Source organism: Vulpes lagopus, chromosome 23 (assembly GCF_018345385.1).
Source record: "Vulpes lagopus strain Blue_001 chromosome 23, ASM1834538v1, whole genome shotgun sequence".
NCBI lineage: Eukaryota > Metazoa > Chordata > Mammalia > Carnivora > Canidae > Vulpes > Vulpes lagopus.
The window spans coordinates 6,771,065-6,790,374 of NC_054846.1; positions in this window are offsets into that span (position 1 = coordinate 6,771,065).

Genomic DNA, 19,310 nt, shown 5'->3' on the forward strand with positions numbered 1-19,310 from the left:
TTCAGATTTGGCCAGGGAAGGTGAATCAATACCAGCATGCTCACTCTTGCAGCATTTTTCACATGTCAGTCACTATATCTAAGTGAGTCAAGAAAAAAACAGGTTAAATGATTCATCTATATAGAAAAATAGTTAATCTACTTTCTACCTAAATAAATGTCTGACAAAATCAGAAGAATGGATCCATTTAAAATGGAAATTATTTCAAATTATTTCTTTATAAAGTTATATCTCCATGTGGTCTTTGTGAAAAGGATTGTGACCATTATAAATTGTTACATAACTGTTGCAATATATTTGGATGGTGAAACTATTAGTTATCCCTAATACATGTTAAGACTTGGAGACATTTTTTAAATGTCTTAAAAAAAAAGTGGAGGATGGAGGGTAGAAAGCAGTATCATAGAAAACAAAAACATAAATTGTACTTCGTGGTATATTTCAAATAGCTGAAAACGAAACACTGAAAAGATCAATGAACCACACTGCACGAGAGTGTACAGACAGTCACAGCATAACAGGAAAAATTCCTTTAAGGAAGTAAAATTTATGTAAAACATCCACGATGCCATTGCCAAGATGTTATAAAAATTCAAATAATAAATACAATTACTCTAAGGACTTGAAACATTGGCTCCTGCCTATAAAAGTGATATTACCAAAGAGGTGTTAGGTATCCAAATTGGCACATCAGAAAAAAGTTTTAGCATGGTTTTGTTAAAAAAAAAAAAAAAAAAAAAAAGACATTGTATTCCAATTTAGCATGGTTTTGTTAAAAAAAAAAAAAAGACATTGTATTCCAATCAATCTGATCCTTTTCCCAATAGGCTGATTAAGACCAATTTTAAATGAGTGTTTTCTCTTTACCTGTGTCAAACAACCACAAGTTTGGACTGCATGTAACAGGATTTCTCAACCTCAGCACTGCAGATAATTTGAGCTGTATAATTTTCTCTTAGGGGGTGAAGAAGGGCTGTTCTGTGCATTGGAAAATTTGTAGGAGCATCACTGGCTTCTATCTGCTAGATGCTGGTAGTGCTTCCCTACCATTAATGATCCCTAAAGAAGTTCTGTGCTTTGTCAAATGTCACAAGTTAGGAATGTTGATATAAACACTTTAACGTATTGAACAAGTGTATTCTCTGTTAAGTGTTAAGAATGTTGGAATAAACATGTCTAAACAAATCTAGATAAATGTATTTATAGGTAGATTGGAAGACACTGGACAAAAATATCAAGATTGGCTTGCTAAATTGATCATTTATTTGCTTTGCCATCTTTATATAGAAATAAGCAGAATACTGAGGTAAAGTGAAATATGTAAATTAGTGAAAAGAGTATAAAATCAAAATTATATTTAACTTGTAGCGTTATTGCATTTGTTAGTATTCAAATGGTTGCAAATGAGTGAAAATACCTAAATATGAAATAATGTTTAATTTTGGAACTATCTAGCAGTCTTCATGTTGTGTCATAAAAACATTCATTTCTTCCAAAGGAAAATGTGAGGAGGAGCATTTCCCTAAGAAAAACATAGTCAAACTGTAGGATTCCAACCGTAGACATTCGGGAAAAGACAAAACTATGCAAAACAACCAAAAGATTACTAGTTGCCAGTGCTAAGCAAGGGGGAAAGATAGAGGGGGGAAAATCACTGAAGGATTTCAAATTTCAACTCTGATGTGTAAAGAGCTTGAAAGTCACCACTTCCCTCTTTACAAGAAGGGAAATTAAACTAACTGAAAATAAACGCCTTTTGTGAATGTAGTCACAGCCAAAATCTGCCTATCAGAAGCAGAGGCTTATGGAGCCATATCTAGTAGAAGCACATTAATGGTATTTTTGACAAATTATGGGAGGTTGAGTACAGAATAGCATAAAAATGGGACAATTCTGTGGGCAAGTCCTGTGGGAAAGGTGTCCACGTGGCCATGAGTTTTGCCTCCAGGAACCTCTCACATGGCTCTCATTGTGGTGAAGATTTGGGAAAGATACCTTCATGGCCCTGGCAGATGGGGAAGAAACATATTTCTTTGTGAGGTGTACTACAGCCTTCCCCATAACGAAGGCTTACCAGAATAAAAAGACTGTTCATCCTCATCCAGGCTGGAAGAAGGGATTTCCTTCTGCTCCAATAACTTCTACTGTTCCAGTTAATTCTAAGGAAAAGAAAGAAACATGGTCAGAGATTTAAGGAAATTGATGGGGAACACTAAAGGCTGGAGAGAAAGGAGCTGGGAGGGAAAAGCAGTATCACTGGAGAGAAACTTGTCCATCTAGCACAGGCCCACTGGAAGACATATGCAGTTGGGGGATTATTGAATGCCCCCTTTCCATACCTTACCACAAACAGGGCGTCCAAGTAATAGCAGTGGATTGGTAAACACAGGCAGACATTAAAGTGGTGAAAATGGACTTTATTTAGCAACTACTGAGAGTAGGGAAAAAACTTGAGCACCATGCCAATCTGTGCAGAGGTGGCTTGGTGCTTTTAGGGTGGAATGTGGGAAGGGAAAAAGCAGAGACTCAGAAGAGTCAGAAAAGTGAAACTTATTATGGTTTGGCAATTGTAACTCTGATTAGACCAGCTGTGTTTGCTAGCTGGCACTTACCTAAGCTAGCACCCCGTCCTCCCACAGGGACTAGGAGGAAGAGGCTGGTCCTTCCTGGTGACCACATTTCAAAAGAATGGTTCTCAGTTCCTTAAGAAAGATACTTCTGAATTGTAAAAGATACATATTCACAACTCTAAGCCATTTTTAGTAAATGCAATAAAAAAAAAAAAAAAAAAAAAAAAAAAACGAGGCCAGGGACCTAAAGATGTTGGCTAGAACAGACAGTAAATTTTTGTGTCAGCTTTGACCTTTTTTCAGGCAGCATTTTAGATGGGAGAGCTGAAGCCATCTTAGGGACACAGCGTTATGCTGCTGAGAAGCCAGGTTAGACTTTGGTCATCTGTTAGTTCAGAGGTTTGGATAAAATTCTTATGTGCCAAGAGTTTTCAAGATTATAGCTTTTCAAGATTACAGCTGAAAGGGCTACATTATGCTCTTCAAGGGGTAAAGTAGTACAAAGTCAAAAGGGGAGACAAAAACAAAGGCAATGAAAGACTTTGAAGCTTATGGCTATAGAAAACTTTAAAACAGTTCAACCTCTAGCCAGGTTAACATAAAACCTCACACTAATGGTCTCTATACCTCATTTCCTACTACCCAATAAAACATGCCTGGCTTTTTACCCAAAATTCAATGCATGCTAAAAGACCAGAAAAAAAAAAAAAAAAAAAAAACAACAACAACAACAAAAACCATGGTGTTGAGAAACAGTGAGCTTCACAATAAGACTTAGACGGTGCAAAGACATTGAGTTGTCAGTCTGAGATTTTAAAATAACTATGATTAATATATTAAATACTCTAAAGGAAATAGTGGAGAACATGCAAGAACAGATTAGTGATATTAGCAGAGAGATAGCAACTTCAGGGCAGAATCAAGAGAGGATGCTTGAAATCATAATTTTAAAATTTTAAAAATTCACCTCAATAGAAATTAAGAATGTCTTGATGGGCTTATTATTAGATGTGACACAGCTGAGGAAAGAACTGAGGAGGTTGAAGATATGTCAATAGAAACTACCCAGTCTGAAATTTAAAGAGGAAAAAAAAAAAGCATGGAAAGCAGAAAAAAAGAATAAAACATCCATGAAGAGTGAGACAAGTGCATAGAAGTTAAACACATGTGCAATAGGAATAAAAGAAGGAGAAAAGGGAGATAAGGTGCAACATAAATACTTTTAGTAGTAATGGTCAGAAACATTGAAAACATTATGGAAAAAAAAAGAGAAAACATTATGGTAAATAAAAGAAGCCCATCACGAACACATACTAGATAACTCCAATCATATTAATGACAGAATAGTGAAATCTAAAACAGGGATAGAAATAAAATTAGTGGTTGCATGGGGCAAGATGGAGAGGCTAGAGGCTAGCCTGCAATGTCTAAAGAGCACAGGGTCTCTATGAAATTATAGAAATGCCCTAAAATTAACTTTGTGATGGTATAGAACATACCTGTAAATAGACTAAAAACCATTGAATTGCACACTTTAAATGCAAGAATTTTATACTCTATAAATTTGTCGATAAAGATATTTAAAAGTAAAATTTTAAAATTAATGATCCAAAATCTTCCAAATTAGTGACAAAACACCAAACCAAAGATTTAGAAAATTCAGGAAGGCTAGACAAAATAAACACACCACATTAAAATAAAACAGAGGAAAAGAACCCCCAGATAAATCATAATCATGCTGCAGAAAATCAAAGGCAATGAGGAAATTTTGAAATAAAAATCTAATATTACCAAAAGTAGTTTTTCCTTATTCAATAATTATGTATACCTTTGTCTTTGTTTCATTTTATTTTTTAAAAATCTTTAAGGCCTATTGTGGCAATTATCTGCAGATTTAGGAAAGCCACTGCTAATACTGCAGGATATTGTTTTAATTAAATGTCATGATCTGGAAAAACAGACTAAATGAAAAAAAATATATGAAAAGCACAGTGTCAAAAAATCATTTGGAGAGTAAGAAAACATTTGTCTTTGATCTCTAACATGACACAGAAGGGCCAAATGATTTGGATTTGTTTAAATTTTTTTTTGTGTGATCTAATTTTTAAAGAATTATGAGACCCTCATATTTTCATGAAGTGAAGTTTCATGTGGATCATAGATACTTGTATGTAGATAAGAGCCTACAGAAAAGCATACAATAGATGTGTTTGCATTTGGACATTTAATAAAGTGAGTCCTCATCTACTTATATAGAGAGAAAGATGGGACACTTAAATTTGTGAAAGTTATTTATGTGTATACATGAAAGATAAATCAGAGATAAAGGGTTCGCATCCATTTTTGCTAGAACGAACATATAGTTAATGAGCAATCGGATATGAAGAGGTTGTGAAGACCAGGACCAGAGCTATGAACCCGTAAGTGTTGAATCTCTTATACATCTTATTTTTATTGAAAAAGAGAAATCTGGAGAGCTGTGACTTGCACTAGGGATCTCATTCATAGAAGTATCTTTCCTTTTCCTCATCTTTTTGTTGTTGTTGTTCTATGTGCGGTTGCCTTTAACATGCTAGTTCTAGTTTCATCAGTAAAATGCTAGTTTAATTATGCTTGTAATTTTGCCCACACCCTAAATAGTACTTTAATAGGACAAGACCATGGTCCCCAATTCAGTCTTAACATTTTATTAACTCTTCAATTTACAGATTATCTTATTTTATTAAATTCAAATATAAAATACACTAAAGGCACCACCATATGAATCTGTGAAACAGAATATTCAGTAAAAATGTAAAACCAGTTTAAAACTTTCTAAAGGTCAACTTTGCTTGAGGTTAAGGAAAGATTCACAAAACCTCCTATGTTTTTGATATGAGTGAAAATAAAATACTTCAAGAAATGATCAGTAGAAATAGTGGATATAAATCTTAAATATTATGAGATAAATAATTCACTTTAAAATTCTCAAGTGACTCTCATATAATTTTGGAAACAGAAAACTAAGAAGTTCTCTGTATGTTGTCTTTTTTTTTTAAGAAGAGAAGCTCAAGCCTTTGTCCTTACCACACTAAAACACAATCATAAGTAAGTAAATAAATACTTTCAAAATTGAAGAAAGCTGTAACTATTATATTTTCTTCAGACCTTACTCAACAAACATTCATATGATTAATTAACATTTAGTTTTCATTAATAAGAATGATCCTAAATTACACTTAATAGGGAAGACACATAATTTGACATTAGTAATTGAAAGTGTTCATTTTCCAGATTCAACTGATTATACACATAATAACTCACTCTTCACAGAGTTTTGGTCTTAGTGCTCCATGCCTTATATATTATAGTCTTTTGATTATGAAAGCACACATTTGACTTAAAATTCTGGCATACAAAGGAATTTTTATGCATATCATAAAGATAAATACCACAGGTAGGTTATGATGCTGGTAAAGATATTAAATAAGGTTATAAAAGTAACTGTTGCATTGTGTATGAGAAATACAAATACTCTTTAGGAAAGAAGGATAAAGTTTGTGCTGTTTAAAGGAAAACATATGCACAAATTGGGATTAATGAGGTTAGCAAGAAAATTGTTAGAGAAAATTGCTGAAAAAGCAAAAAGCTCTAACTAGATTTTTTTTGAACTTCAGAGAAATAAGTATTTCTTTAAATATCATTCTTTTGGGGCAGCCCAGGTGGCTCAGTGGTTTATTGTCATCTTCAGCCGGGGGTGTGATCCTGGAGACCCGGAATCGAATCCCACGTCGGGCTCCCTGCGTAGAGCCTGCTTGTGTCTCTGCCTCTCTCTCTCCCTGTGTCTCTCATGAATAAATAAAATATTTTTTAAAAAGGCTCATTTAAGTCTCACAAAAATGCTCCAAGTTTGGCCCCATAGATATCTCAAGGTTGCGGAACAGCTAAGCATCTTATCCAAGATTGCCCAGCTAGTAGTAGTGGATTTTGGGTTTCAAACCAGGCAAAGAATAAAAAGTTTGCTTCTTCCTTAATAAGCAACATTGCCTCTCAAAATGAATTATGCTGTCCTGCACGTTAAAAGAAATTAAAGTCCAAACTTAAATTATCTGTCCCTTTTGAGATAAGGCTCAAATTCTAGAATTCTTAAGTTACATCAAAATCTAAGAAATTATCTCCTCAGTCTCATTTTCTGGTCAGCATGGAGGTGACAGATGAGGACACTGTGAATTCTTAATCAGAGAGCAGATGAATTGATCAAGCATCAAGTGTCTCATTTTATAGAGATTGGAAATAAAAGGAAAGATACCATTATCCTCTCCTAATATCCCTAATATTTAGAAAAGAGGCCTACCACTCAATCATCAGGCCCCATCATAGGTATCCCAGGTAAAATAATGTTCCCAAAACTGTTAAAATATTGCTACAGACCACAGCGCAAATTTAGCGGTAAAGAGAGGATAAATTTTGTCAGGACCATGAGCATAATAATCAGTGGATAGAAGTATCAGGAATATGAAACTTCTGAATTTAAACTTATTCTGATAAATCTCTCGATATCATGCTAATTTTGTGCTGGGTGTGTGCAATATCCTTTGGGTGATTCCACTTATGCAGATGAATCATAGCTGCCTTTTTTTTTTTGGCAAAGTTTAGAAATTTATCATGTTGACAAAGTCTCAGTTAACAAAAATAATTCAAGGTGCTTTTATTTTATATTCAGTACATTCAGAACATCTTTATCTCCATTTTTCTCGTGTCCCATGTTTCTGGAACGTAATATGTATTGCACTGAGGATGGTGCCAATCTAGCATCTTAGCCTCCACACTCTTGAGAGTAAGGTTTTATTTATTTATTTTTCTTAATCCTGAGACACAGCGGATCTTTCCTCTGCCCTATGCAGTTATTAGACCTATAAAACCCTTCTCCAAGAGAGATCTTTACCCTACTCCTCAGCGTTGATCAACTGGAGTATTTCTCCCAAAACAACTTCCTATTAAGTTTACTTTCATAGCTTCTATAAAATACAAACCGCCACCCATTTCACTGCCATTTACAGCTCAAAACTTGTGTGATTCCACCAGTTTTTAATGTTTTAGCGTTGCTTTCACGTGTCATTTTCTAAACTAATGGGGAAGCCTTGTGGTATAGACATTATTTCTATCTACTACCCTCAGTATCTTTTGAAAAACTCAGCTAAATTAAACTTAGGCTGTTGTGTAGGTCCATTTATTTCCTTCTGTCAATTATAGGACTAATATAGTTTGCTGTAATTGAATACAATCTTCATTTTGCTTTTCATTGTTTCTGGGGGGAGGTAATACAGTGTCTAAAATACTCTGGATGAATTTTAGCTTGTTGGATCTCTCTAACAATATATTCCCTTTAACCATCCTGAGTTGAATAACCCTACAGAGGAGATATGCTCCTAATATACACCCCATTGAACCCAAGAGAGGACACCACCTGCGTATTTTGCTGATTTCATTTCATCGTGTCTCACCTACCTTAACACGGCGTCCTAATTCCACAGAACTCTGTGTGCATTTCTTTCCAGTCAAAAGCAATAATTCATTTCCACATATAATAGCTGTGTAGTCTTGAAAAGCATAGACAAATGCAATATCTTTCCAATGTATCCACATATTATGTATTTATTTAATAAAAGCATCAAAAATTTAAAGGGTGATTCCCCAATTACTGTTACTCTACTTTTAGCTACAAGATACTGTCTCTCAATATTTTTCTGGTTCCTTAATATCAACCGTTACCTCTTAGCTCTTGATTTTGGCTTTAGGCAACACAGTATTTCATGCTGCACTTTGAAATCAGTACCTTAGTCTTAAAATACTGTTTAGCCTATCAAAGTCTAAAAAGTGACCAAGACTTTATATTCTACACAGTTAAATTTTTATATCTGCAATGTGATAGGCAAAACATTTACATTTATTCATTCATTTTTTTCAGCTTTCATTTTTCTTACCATTTTGATTGAGCACCCTACTATGTGCCAAATTGTGTTGTATGTGCTAGAGAATAATACTCTACCTGCCAAATAATGATTTCACACTCATGCATCTTTGTAGTGCACAAGGTTAAGAAAAATTAATCAGTGCAATGTCTGAACTAAGTAGAAATAATCAAGATAATGGCGATGATAGCAGTGATTGGGAAGCTCTTTTGCTGACATGGACAGGAAAATGTTTCAATAAATAAGTGGAAAGCAGAGTGACAAGAAAGAGCTACCCATGCAAAGATGGACACAAAGGGCAGAAAAGAACACTCTACCAGTGAAGGCAATTAAAACCAAGAAAATAGGCAATTTTTGCATGTTTCAGGAACTTAAATAGCAAGTCAAATAACTGTTGGAAGAGGATGAATTTAAAGAGGGAGAAAAATATGAGGTCTGAAATTCACATGATTGTTGGAGAATAGGGGATGATTCTGCAAGAGAGAAGGGAAGAAACAGATAATGTTTTAAGAAGGTTTCTCATTTGTTAAATAGCTAAGGGTGGCTAATCTAAGTATTTTGAATGATTTATCCAGAGCTAAGTTCAGCAAATAAATCGTGCAATGCCAATTTCAGAACTAGTTCTATTACTTTAGTCAAGGTTTGAATGATCAAAGCTTTCAAATCCAGTATCAGTGGACTTTAATGTCTCATTTCACTTGTATTTATTGCAAGTTAGAGATAGCAACACATTACAGTAAAATAGTCCTTTTCTAAATTATACTGACTATTCACCCAGCTTTGAATAATCTCAAATGACAAACCTTTAGATAGCATTTACAAGGAAACAGACTTAGCACTTCAATGTTTACTGTAACCTGCAAAATTTAACATGCTTCTGTAGGTAAAAATCCTTTAAAACATCTATTTATGTATACTTTTTAGTATAAAAACAATGATTCTTTTTTTCCTTAGGAAAGCATGGCTCTAGTAAAAGTGCCATATAGGTAAAAAGTATATGTATCCCTTTCACTTGTTTGGAACAACCATTTAAGTTCAGATTTGTACCACCAAAGAAGGAATAAGAGTGAACTAAAGCAGGAAATATTGATGTGTTAAGTAATTACTTAAAATTTCCTTTCAGATTTTTTTGTTTTGCATAAATTGAAATATTTTGTTCTCAACTGAAATGTAGCAGAGAGAATTTGTAGTGGACAAAATCTCAAAAATCATTTGAGAGATAATACTTACCTCTTACAGTCAGAGAAGTTTAGAAAAATAACAGGGAATAGAAGTGTATATCTGCTAAATGTTAGTATATTAAAAATCTCACTATGTTTAACACACTCTTATGACAAAAAATTATCAATGTCAGTGTGTGTGTGTGTGCATGTTTACAAGAAAATATTTCAAGAAAACTATTAAAAGACCTTGTTTTAGAGGGAAATATTTAGTTATGAAATGGATTCAAAACGTGTATCTTAGAAGGATGAGAAATATAAAGATAAAACTTGCCATGAGAGATGAGAGAAAACAGGAATCTTAACAATAATTACAACACAATATGGCAATCATTAGTGAAAGATGCTTTTATTAAGATATTAATGACATTTCCCTTTGTCCTGAAAGATGGTGGTGGTGTCTTTGTTGCCTAAAAGATTTGCAATGGTTTATAGAATATGTTGCTCCATAGTATTAGTCAGTGGACAACACTTATGTAAAAGTTTATGTAAATTGTATGTAAAAATAAGTTCTATATGACGTTTTAGCTAAAAATGAATATGTCTAGCCAAAAAATGTTCTGGTTCTATAGTTTTTATATACCAGTATAAACTCAGTTATAATTTTGCATCAGTATTTTTCCTCCATATTTGACATTCTAGAGTCTTTTTCCTACTAATTTACTCACTGTGGATTTTTAAACACCTCATAGGCTTTGTACACTCTCTCACTGAATGTCAATTTGTTTTAAATAATATAAAGATTTTTAAATGTGATGATCACTTTAAGAAGAAAGGGGCTTATAATCAAGAGACTGAATGACAGTGATTATTGCTATTATTGCTGATTTTATATTCCTATGCTCTCATTGCTTAAAGGATAATGTTTTGGCTCACATGAGATCATGCTCAAAGTTCTCACCAGTATTTTATAGATCTCTCTACCCTTTATAACATATGTCAAAAGTGAGGCCAATATGTCCAGACTTACTCCATTTCACATTCACATACTTTCTACTTCTATCAACATGACCCAAAATTGAGCCACAGCCATAGTACATTTTTACCAGTCTGCAGTGGATTTGGGTAATTTAACCAGGTTTTTTTTTTTTTTTTTTTTTTTTTTTTTTTTACCAGGGTTTTTTAAGTAAGAGTTGATAAAACTGAGATTGGAATGTGAGGATCTTATTCCAAGGAATGAAAATTACAGAATACCTCCAAAATTCTCTTAGGACTAGGATCATATCATGGTTTCAGACAGTATAATATTTTAATTACTTATGGTTAAAAAAGCTGTTCAACTAAATTTATAACTGAAAAATATGAATAGTATCTGGTTTTCTGTTTCAGACATTCTTTTCTTTCACTATGACATTATAAACTACGATAATGGTCTTTATGTTTTTAATAATATTTATTTTCTTTATTTGAAAATTATTCTGTATAATTAAATTACATTATGAAATCCTTTTATAATAATTACATTTAGGTGAAAGTAATAGTAAATTTAAAAATTTATAGTGGCATTATAATATACTAAATTTAAAATTATTTTGCTTTTCTTAAAATTTCACATTTCGTATAATACCTATCAAAATTCTTCAAAATGCAATTATTTTATGACTTTTTGGATAATATTCCAACACTGATATCCTAATGCAGATAATACAGCAATTGACTATATGCAATAAAATTAGTGGTGTGGATTAAATAGTTTCACAACTGATTTCAAAATCCAGGCTTATATGATTTGACTTACATGTCTGTTCAGAAAAATAAACTATGTATTTTATTTTACAATGTATGTTACAAGAAAGAAAAATTCCTAATTTATATCAGAGGCAAGTAAATGCCTTTAAACTCATAAAACAGCACTTTTAGTTATATGGTTTATTGTGTGTTGACTCTAAGACCACTTGGAACTTCAAAGCTGAAATGTCTTATGCCCAAGTTCTAACTTTATGAAGACTAAAATGTAAGAAATGGTCCTTCACTTCAGGTTTTAAAAATGACAGTCCAAAGATAAAAGCGAGTGATCGCAGTGTGTGCTTATAGAGAATTTATGGTGTGCACTACAAATGGCTAGGATAGAAACTTCTCAATTTAGACCACTGTGTAGCTCCAGCTCAGATGATTTGGTTTTAGGACTTCTGTCTTTTATGAAATATGGAAAGAAAAGTGTAAAAACACCTTCTTTTCCTTCATACACCTTTTTTATTTGTTAAAAATTATTAAAAACAATAGGACCTTTATTAAATTGATTTAATTCTACTCTAGTTCATACTATCTCTTTCATTCCTCATTAATGGAAAATATAAACATTTCCATGTAAATCATTTTACTGGAAGACATATTCAACATAAGCTATTATCTGCATTCCACACACACACTAAAACAAACACAAAGACTTTAAACCTAATTCTATAGCATTATAATGTTAGCTTATTGAGCATCACAGCTTCTCAGAACTCTCTAATTTTAAAGTTCAAGTGCAAACACAAATGCCCAAGGAGTAAATCAGAACAAGAAAGTTTTGGAAAGCTAAAGATGAAAATAATAGCTAACATTTAGTAAGTGCCCTTATATGTCAGCTACTCATCTAGATGAACATTTACGTACATGTATAGCTACTTAATATTCAAGTAAACTCTCAGAAGTAGCATTCTCTTTTGAACTCACTTCTTCCACAATTGCCTTTTCTTTATGGGTGAAATAATGCAAATATTGGTAATCTATCAGGTTACTAAGGCTGCTGATTCTAGCTATATATAACCAGGAACTTGGCATAAACATTAGACGGATTTGGAGTCCTACTAGAACAAACATGAAATGTCCCATTGTAGCATCTCAAACACCTGAAGAAATGTTTTGATCAAGTAGCAGAGCTAGCCAACTTTTTAATAAAGAGCCAGAGAATAAATTTTTTTAAACTTTGCAGCCCATAAATGATCTATGTAACATATCTGGAAGTCAGGTAGAAGTGTCTCCCACTGGTCAGTTGAGCATAACAGATTTATTGTGTTCAATACAAATTGATTCAGTCAAGAGAAATAATAAACGCTAAAATGAGTGAGTCACAGTTTAATGAGAAATGGGCCATTTACATAATCCCAACATATCTCCTATAAAATAATTATTATTACAGAGGGAAAATGGTAATTTTATAGTAGAAAAAATTGGCAGCCACTACCTTAGTCTGGCTAACAAAGATTACATAATCAGTACTTGGACACATAGAACTTGCAAACACCTGATAAAATGCAATTGGAAAATAATAAATAAACTAGGGTCATTCCTGTGATATTTCTGCCAAAAAATTAATAACCTGGGCTTATTCATGAGGAAACATCAGACAAATCCAAACTGATAAACATTCTACAAATGGCTTTGCAATGTTTTTGTGAGGTTGAAATCATATTGAAATAAACAAATAAATAGTAAATTCCTGGAACTCATGCTAGAACAAATAAATCAGCATCTCCTGACATGAAACCCAGAAATGATATATTTAAAAATCTCTTCTAGATGGGGTGCCTAGTTAGCTCAGTGGGGAGAGCATGAGACTTGATCTTGGGGTGGTGAATGTAGAGATTACTAAAAAAATAAAATTATCTCTCTAGGCGATGTTAATTTTTAGCCACTTTTGATAACTACAGGTCTACATGAGGTAGAGAATAGTAATTAACAGAATCAAGTGTCATGTTCTGGGTGGTATCACCAATAAGAAAAAAATCCAAAAGTGAATAATATGGAGCCTAAGACTTGTTATGTTAAACGCAGAGTCTCATGAAGTATATCTGTCTCAGATATTGTACAAAACTATGACCAAGCTTCTTTTCTCAGCCAAGTGCCCTGAGACTTCATTAGCAGAACTATTTCTCATAAAAATGCTGATAGATAATTAAGAGTTTTATTTTGTACTTGCTCCCTTGGCACATGCTATGGTCCAAGTTTAGTTATGTCTCATAATAAGTGTGATGAAAGTTAATTTTTATTATTATTAGATTTTCATGGGAAGGAGGGCCAAAGACTTGTAATTCATGTAGAAACAGCTTCTAAAGACCGGTCACTGAAAGCCAGTCTTTGGGCACTAAGTTTTGAGAAACTATCAGATTCCTACAGATAATACTGTCTCAATGACTTAATCTTCCTCCAATATTCACATAAGTGAATATTCACTCATTCGCCCTAATATTCACATAAGTGAGCAAAAGAGATTATGAATTCTACTGACATTCACAATATGTAGAATCAAATTTGCCATTTTGTTTTCAGTACTCGAACATGAATCTGCATGAATAAGATGTAATCAGGGCCATCGTAGAATATTTGAGAGTTTCACATTGTGCACCCAAATATTTGAGAATTTCACATTGTGCACCAAGTTTCACATTGTGCACCAAAAATGAACATATGCATTTAATATTCAGGTAAAAGATTTTGTTCTAAAGACATCATTGGCCTATGATAGACATAGACTACAGAGTTAGATTTCATGGACACTGGCCTTGAACCCTTTATTGTCCAGGTGCTTAGAGTTATTTCCCCTCTTATTTTCTTACCTCCCCTCAGCACCACTACAGCTGAACATGGTCAACAGGGCACCGTCTACATGAATTTTTAGCTCCAGTAGAACACAATTTGACTGTACTTCTTGTCATTCATTCCATACTCAAGGGAATCTGCCACATTGTCAGTTATCTAATCTTTAGTCAAGTTATCTAATCTTTAGTCACTAATTTGATTCAATTATTTATAGCCCATGTTCGAGAGTATAAGACCAAATTTGAGAGGACAAATTAAGTATTTGAGTTTGTCACTCTTTTGTGTTAAACTACAACAGATTGTCAGATGCAGCCACTTCATATGATCTTAGTTATATTATTTTATTTTAATTTTATCTGTTTTGCCAAAAGACCTGTCCCCTGTTTCCATGTGTTCAGAAATGCTAACTAGTTTTCAAATTTCACCACACCTCTCTGTGGGTGTGGAATTTGAATTCTTCCTTCTCCTTCTTGACTAGGTAATTAATTCCAAATACTATTCTTCCCTGAGTTCATAGTCTGCAAGCCATTCTAAGTAGCAATTTTTTTAATCAGTTAGTTCAAAACCAGGGAAAACAAACTTGAATATTGTTGGCAAAAAAACAAACAAACAAACAAACGTATTTTAGAGTATTAGGAGCTCATACAAATGAAAGGATGGTAAGATTAGAATCAGAGCAAAATAGAGGGAGCGCTGGGGTGCTATCAAATTCAACTCTAGGAATAGTCTTGATAGCAGTATCAGTGGGGCACTTCTCTTGGCATGAATGAATAACTATTCCTTCTGGTCTTGAACCATTTCTTTAAGATTCCAGATCTGAAGAGGTCATCTGACTGCTAGAGTTTAAAATACATTCCTACTCAGTGGCTCTTTGGCACAACCATTAAGTGGATAGTCTCAAAATGCTCTCAGGAAATGTAAATCTTCTGTAGGGTAATGGCAGGCACTGGGCTATAGTATATCACATATGCACACACAAAAATAAAGAATGAGATAGCTTTTGGCTTTTGTTTTTTTACAAAGAAAAAATGCAAAAGTACTAAAGTAGTCCTTGAAAATGATGTTAAGAGATGCCATAAGGATGGTATGATTACCTTGAAAATAATCCAACTCCAAGGATTGATACAATCAAAGATAATTTTAAGTTATTAGGAATTAAAGGAATTGACTTTTCCCTAGTATTGCTTTCAAATATAATTTATTTAGAGTATATATTTGCCCAAGGTTTTTCCTCTTTTATTCTACTATCTCTAGGTTCCCTTTTTTTTAAATTTCATTTATGTCACAGCACTTCTAAAACAAGATTACTTTTATGATCACCCACAAGCCAGAAAATAATATACATAAAGATATAGTTGACAGAAATAGCATATAATTTCAGAAATTTTATGAGTTACCCTCAGAACACCACTAATTAAAACTTAGGAAGTCTATTGTTCTCATTTTGAGAAACCTCTTCTAACAGATGACCCATGGATATAATTCAACTCTAAGGTAACTCTCCAGTAATATTACTGCTTCTGGAATTTTCAACTTCATAAATATTTATCTTGATTGTTCTTTGTAAAGATTATATATAGGGTGCCCAAAACTTTCATTTTTCAATGTTATTTTTATGATTTAAAAATAATGAATAGGGATCCCTGGGTGGTACAGCAGTTTGGCGCCTGCCTATGGCCCAGGGTGCCATCCTGGAGACCCGGGATCGAATCCCACATCGGGCTCCGGGTGCATGGAGCCTGCTTCTCCCTCTGCCTATGTCTCTGCCTCTCTCTCTCTCTCTCTGTGTGTGTGACTATCATAATAAATAAAAATTAAAAAAAAATAATGAATACTAATTAGAGAACATTTAACCTATCTTTAAAAGCTATCAAGGAAAAAAATAAAGTCATAGTCCTATCACCCAGAGCTAAAAACTTTTTTTTTTTTTGAGAAGACAGTGCACAGAGGGTGGGGTGGGGGCCTTTATTTTCATGTTTTGTCATACACATTTATCCTTACCACTAAAGCTTAGTTATTAACTTCAATTAACCATTCACTAGAAACAGGTAAGCTATCAGCAGAACCCATTTCCATATTGACAGACATCAAGGTGCCCTGTGCTCTTATTATTAGGGAACACAGTGACTATGAGGCAGAAAGGACAGGATTTTAGTCATTTGGAATCAACTCTATACTTTTGTAGGAAATTGTTTTGGCTAAACTTCTGACAGCTGAAATTTTTTTTTAATTAGTGGGTATGTTTAGGTATAACTATATGTGGGAAGTCAAATTCCTCTAAGATAAGGAATACATGGATGGTATCAGAATTAAAGTAAGACACTTACCAGTTTCTTGGGAGAATATGTCATTCTAAATAAGACTGTATTTATTCTTTAGAGAATAAATCCAGCTAAGAGGCAGTTTTATCCTATCTAAAATTTTCACTGTGAAATACCAACTTATTTCTATCTTCTTCTTGACTCTCTATTAAAAGAGAATGACAGGGAAACTTACACATTGCAAAAGTCTTTAAAAAAAAAACTTTTCTAGATAGATGAGTAAACAAATTGATTTTAGACATATGTGAAGCAAGGTAGTATAAAAAATTCAAGTGTACATTTCTATCTCTTTTATTAACGGATATGACTCACAAAATGTCTTCAGTATTATCTGGTTCCTTATAAAACTCAGATGTGGAGGAGTATGATTGAGATAGTATCTTCACCTTTCTACTTAGGATATTGTATAATGATGTATCATCACAGCTTCCTTAAGCCTTAGTGATTGCATAATATATGAAGTGTGGGCTGTATTTTTTAAAATAGTAATAGGGATCTTAGATTTTAAGAGATGTGGCAACCCCAACAGTTTGAGTGATTCCTTTGAATATGTATTTAGTTTAATAATTTATTTTCATTTATTTCTTGTATCAATATTGTCAAACAACTGTGTCTCAGATACCAATAAGCTCTGGAATACAGAAATGTGGGGGATGATCAATTTTTTCAAAGTTTCTGCTGTCTTAAAGTTAATAATTACATTCAATGCAATGAGTGCAAGAGTACTTAATATAACAGGGATAAGTAGAATTGTGTGGGAATAGTTTCATAATTTAAGAAGGTTCAGAGATGCTGAGCCTTATATAGTTAAAAGTCAGTGGGAGTTAGTCAGGTGATGAATTGGGGGTGAGGGTGGAGGAGGAGCATTCCTGGCAGAGGACAAAGCCTGTGGAAGGCATGAAGGCAAGCTGTTCCCTAGAATATACAAAAATTTGCAAGTAGTGTAGTAAGATTTTTAATAAGACATCATTGGGCAGGAGCTAGTCATAAGCCAATTTGTATGCAGTAGTTTGAAGTTTGAGTCTGAAAGATACTGAGGACTATGGAAAGTTGGAAGGGAGGGATTGGAATCATCAGTTTTTAATTTTAACTTTTTTTTAACATTGTGGAGGCAGACTAAAATGTGCAAAGAGTCAGAACGAGTTATAATTCATTGTAAAGTTGCTGGAAAGAGGTCATGAGGACCTGAGTTATATAAAATAGACAAGCAGATAGACATAGGAAAGATATTTAAAAGTATAATCTATGTAACTAATAATAAATTAGAGGAGATTTCTCTTAGCAGTTCCACCTGAATAGTTACATAAATCACATATGAAAATTACCTCTGTCAGACTACTAGGGCTGTGTAGCAGAAATACCATACACTGAGTGGCTAAACAAAAAAACACTATGTTTCACACTTCTGGAGTTCGGGAAGTCCAACCTCAAGAGTTGGTAGGTTTAATATCTGGTATGGCCCTCTTCCTGGGTCATAGACAACTGTGTTCTTGCTGTGTCCTTATAGAAGGGCATGAGGCAGCTCTCTGGGATCTCTTCCTCTTTCTCTCTCTCTTTAGATTTTATTTATTTGAGAGAGAGTGAGAACGAGAGAGAGAACATAGAAGCAGAGGGAGAAGCAGACTCCATACTGAGCAGATGTAGGGCTCAATCCCAGGACCCTGAGATCATGACCTGAGCTGAAGGCAGACACTTAACCAGTTGAGCCACCCAGGTACCTCTGGAATCTTTTTTACAAGGACATTCATTTCCTTCATGAGGGTAGAAGTATTTATCACCACCTACATTGAAGCACCCATTAAAATAGTGCCATGATTTTATGAATAAAACTCTGGTTCATTTGTGATGGAGGAATGCATGTTGGACTCACTCTGACACTAAGCAATTAGAAAACATGGAACAGTAAATGAAGCAATTGTTTTCTGGCATTGGAAAAGAGAGAGCACAAGGCCATGATCCTTAAAAGAAGAAAAACAAAATAAGCTCCACCGTCACCCTGAGCTTGTACCTAAGAGTAGTAACCAAACCTAAACATAGAGAGATGAAATAAAAAATGAAGTAGTGGATGATGATTTCTTTAGGATGTTCCAGCTAATGGCAGGGAAATGGAAACTTGACTGCTCTTGAGTAGTGGGTTCCACCAATGGACAGGAACTCTCGATTGGTCTGGCCAAAACTTTCTAAGGACTCACTTTCTTCTCTTTCCTTCATTCTCCCCGCCCCCTTTTTAATTCCTATAGATGTTAGAACCACATCATTACAATCTGGAATTCCTCCCTGCCTACTCTTGTACTGTCCATCTTTATTATTCACAAGCATTTTCTTGTATATATTAAATGTATTATTATTATTATTAAATGCCAATCCCTCCTTTCCTTCCAACTTTCCATTACTTGTATTAGCATCTTTTTCTCTGAGAACCCAAACCTACACAGGGGAGTACCAGGAGGGTTTAAGAAAACAGATGTTTAAAAGGACTGATTAAGGACTGATTACTCATCAACTGGCAGAGGATCTGAGTGCTATGTGGGACGTCAGTAGATGTTAGAAAAAAAAATGTGGTCCTCTTACTGAAGAGTTTCCTGGCAGTAACTTGGGAAAATGTTCTGGTAGAAGGGAACATCTTTACTAATATAAAGGTTCAGGTATTTGAGGGATACAGGAAGTGCCTACAATGGCAGTAGTAGAGTTGGCTGGTTGTTCCTAAGCTGATCAATGGCCTGC